Source organism: Lupinus angustifolius, chromosome LG03, assembly GCF_001865875.1.
Source record: "Lupinus angustifolius cultivar Tanjil chromosome LG03, LupAngTanjil_v1.0, whole genome shotgun sequence".
NCBI lineage: Eukaryota > Viridiplantae > Streptophyta > Magnoliopsida > Fabales > Fabaceae > Lupinus > Lupinus angustifolius.
The window spans coordinates 5651315-5655583 of NC_032011.1; the positions used below are offsets into that span (position 1 = coordinate 5651315).

General features: G+C 40.8%; 1 long non-coding RNA gene across 1 annotated transcript in view; it reads left to right on the forward strand.

Moving 5' to 3' along the window:
• LOC109343244 overlaps positions 1–523 on the forward strand; it is a 683-nt gene extending 160 nt beyond the window's left edge. The window contains exon 2 of the long non-coding RNA XR_002107182.1: positions 258–523. This is a non-coding gene — a long non-coding RNA (uncharacterized LOC109343244). The remainder of the gene's footprint in view (positions 1–257) is intronic.

Genomic DNA, 4269 nt, shown 5'->3' on the forward strand with positions numbered 1-4269 from the left:
TATTGACATAAGTTAAATCCCACAGGTCGATCAATGCTTGTGCTTGAAGTCTTCTTCTCTGTATCAGGCAAGAAGAGGAAGGAGTATGTAAATGCGAGATATATCATAACAGAAGAAAGATCGAAATTTACTATTTGGTTGGAGCGCTTCTCGACTTTGATTTATAAGTAAGACCGTGAATGAATAAGAAGATCTTCTTCTATTTACAGCATGAGGGAAATCGACCGATAGACATGCTTAACTTATCCTAGTGCTAGGATGACTTTCCTTATTAAAGTAGTATTGCTAGTAGATAGCTGTTGTTGTAGGAGTAGCACTAGGATAAGTCGGGGTAAGGACTTCGTCAACCTTACGACTCTTCCTTTATAGTCTAACAGAACAGTTTTCAGTCTAAATAAGAGATAGTATACCATCACTGTTATCAGACTGTGCCATTCTTTCATTATAATAACTTTTAGGAAGAACTCTAAACTTCAAAGCCTAGTAGAGCGAGTGAGTTCCATGCCTACAAAAAATAGGGCCTCAAAATAAATAGGCTCTCCCTCGTGACTGAATGCCATAGTTAACGAAAGGGTGAAAGTGGACTCTTCAGATCTAAGACATTTCCACCCCGGTAATTGAATAAGGCAGTTAGCATTCTATTTTGAAACCAACCTAGCAGGGCGTGATGGGAGTGTAAAAAGACAGAAAGCTTATAATAACTCGCCCACCTCTTTGATGATCAATCCACCACGTGCGCCTAAAGTCGCTAGCCATTCGGATGGGAAAGAATCTTTTTCACGAAAGGAAGGACTTAAGTAAGGAGACAACCCGACCTAATTCATGATGAGGAACCGTCCCCCTAGCCTAGCAAGCGATAAGGACTCTGTCCCGCTTTCAACTCAACTGATGGAGCTGGATCGTACTCGAAGTTAAACCCCCGCATCAAGTGTCGACAATAAAGATGGTTGGGACACCCATGCCTTCAATAAAAACGAGTCCAATAAAGACTTTGCCTTTCACCCCATATTATAAATCGAAGAATGCCAGGACGGAATCTAAAGCTAGGACGACTACCCAACTTAGTCTAATCAATCCTGTATTGAAGTAGACTATCTGTTGAGTTGTCTTGACAAGCTCAATCTAGCGGGAGATCTGATTCTGATAAAACCAGGAGATCGAACTTATCCATGTTTTGGAGGATTCATCTTGATCCATCCAAATGGTTATCTAAACTTCGTCGAAAAAGGATAGCAAAACTCACACTTCAATCAACCTTCGTACTGCTCTTTCTTAATTAAAGATATGGGAAGCCCTAATCCTGCTAACGACGCCTTTCTTATCTACGCTATTTATCATTCTTGACTTCCCCATGTACAATATAATATGTTAAATAAGTAAATTTCGTAAGGTGGTTAAAAGAGTGATAGCTGGAAAGGAAAGTTGCGAGACGGAGCCGCTGGTAGGATGGCACTATGCAGCTGGGAATGAGTTAAAACCAATGTAGGGGCACCCTTCCTGAAAGCATTTCCTAAATGCGAGAGGTTTGACAGCTGACCGGCGGAATAGCATTCATTCATAGGTATCCTTTATCTCGGTTATAAATAAATAATATATATTTTGTCTAAAGGAAAGATATTCATATGCCTATCCGGTTCCTAAGGCGTAACCACGCGATCTTTAGGTCATCCGGTGGCGTGATTGTAATTGGTTTTTTATACATGTCTGGGCAGGTATGATTTAATTGAACCATTAACTCAGCTAAGACAAGTGAGGTATGGTTAGCATCATTGGCGATAAGGCATTTTTTTCGTCTTATAGCAAAAAAGGCCTGTGGGGTCAGTGAAAGCTTAAGTTCCTTTGATGTGGAAGGGCTCCTTGCCTTGCCAGTAGAGAAAGTTTTTCCCTGGCTCTGTAGGCCCAATACCCCTTTCAGTAGTTACTTTTAGTTCTTTTCCTTATAGAGCAAGCTGCAGAAAAAATGTAAGGCTTTTTGTAAGTTAGTGCTAATGGTTTCCCAGTTGCCTTCCTGAGGGATTGGGTTCTCCTTACAACCCCTGTCTTTTACTAGCCAGTATTTTAGTATCTTTTATTACTTCGAGTTGGGAGAGCCTTTACAAGCTGAAAGTTTTTGTACAACCCTTCTAGCTGAGAGTGCCATTACATGGGATAGATGCAGTTAACTTGGAGAGCCTGGTTCAGCACCCTATGTAGGTAAAACCTCCTCTTTTTGCCTTTCTGATAGTAGTTACTCCCTACCCTAAAAGTATAAATATCCAGAGGGGAGGCTTAAGGATCTAATATCATAGGGCCCAGATAATAGAAATATATTACTTAGGGAGTTTACTCTCCTTGCTCTATCCATAAGGTTAGACCTGCTTACCTCCAATATGCAGGACTGCCAGAATAGGTTCTTGTCTCTTTGAACTCCTTTATGGAGGAACTATCTTATTTCTAATGAATATATATATTCATTGTATTTGAAAGAAGTTACCTTTCACTTAGCTCTTCTCCAAATTCCAATTAGACTTATTAGTTATAGCATTCTTACTTTTTGAAAGGATTTATTTTACAACAAAAGGAGAGTTAGCGAAAGAAAATGCCATCTTCGACATCCGGCGCAGCGCATCCTGGGGACACTTTTCGAAAATTTTAGTATATAGAAATTGCCATACTTTAGGAATAAAGAAGGTTATCTCTAGTTCTCGGAGGATTTCTTGGAAAAATAGATTAGCAGCCCAGCCGAGAAAACCTATAACCCAAAACCATCAAAGCATAGGAACTAGTTTACCTACAGTGCTTTTTCAGTTAAGTCCAGATCAGATTCACTATATTCAAGCGAAGAGTAAGTAGGGCTATCTGAGACTATGATATTCGAGAGAAAACTTACTTCATTCACTAGTGAGAAGGCTGCTTAAGCTTTTGCTTTAGAAGTTAAGTACTCCTGACTGAACTTAGTATTTGTAAGTAAATCCCCTAATTCCTAGACCCGACTATCCTAGGAGCAGACCAAGAAGGGAGGGATGAAAGGCTTGTCTTTTTTCAGAACCTTCTTACTTTTGAGCTACCCTTGCCTGAAAGCGCAAGAGACCAAGGAAAGGAATATCAAATGTAGTGCTAGCTTCCCCTTAAGCGCCCATGCTTACTACTAAAAAATAACAAAAACAACACGACTTGGAATCCCCATTTCAGGAAAAGGTTGTACTAGCACCTCCCATTAAGTTAAGTAAGGCAAGAGCCCATTGCCAGCTCTCCTCCGGGCGGGCCTCCCCCAAAAGACTAATTTTCTAAGCCTTCGTTCTGAGTTTTCTTCTTAAATGCGGTCAGTTCGTCTCATTGCAGTTTATTTTGCCCAGTATTATCCGGCACATATAGAAAGATAGGAACAAAGACTGAATTTAAGGCCGCAGCACACACCATAAATATCATAAAAAATTGGGGACCTATGCAGAGGAGATGGAAATGGCACTCAGACCAGAAGGTAAGGAAAAAACCTTTAACAAGACTAAGAAAATGGTCCTTTCCTCCTTACAAAAAGAAGAAGCAACTACCTGCAGGTAGAATGAAATTGAAGACTGATGGGTGTGCAAAAGGAAGCCCTGGCCCTCCTGGGATTGGAGGGATTGCAAGAGATGACCAAGGCGGTTATTTTATTTTTTTTGGCACATGGCAAAAGCATCCAGTTTAGCAGCTAAACTTTGGGCAATAGAAAGACGATTAATGCTGTTGAAGGTTATGAAATAAAAGATGGCATCCTTGAAACTGATTCTGCAGAAGCTCTAAGTCTGATTACAAATGCTGAGATTGAGGATCACCCGTGAAGAGCTATGCTTTAAGACTGCGGCAGATCAAAGAACTCACAGTGACCCCTGTTCACAGCCTTTGCCAAGGCTACTTTTGTGCAGACTTCCTAGCCAACAATGATAGACCTATCATACATTTGTAACTAACTACTGAAGGAAGCGGATCGATCGAACCTATAGTTAGTCCTCTTTCGATCGATTTCTTTCTCTTGACTCTTGAGGATCTTGATCGGCTAGGCTCCTATGTGTTCTTCCGAACAGTTCTAGAAAAAGGCTTGGCCTATTTCCAATTATTTTTGCCTGAGAGCTTGTTTGTGGGGGCTCATGTCCGTCTTTCTGTACTTGAATTACATCCAACCTTCCTCTATATGCTCTTCTCTTAATCAATCCTTTCTTCTTGTTTTCTAAGCAGGGGTTGGAAGCTACGCTACTCTAGTACATTCGCTGTCCTCTGGCAGCACAATGCCAATTCAGCCTTAAAGCCAGA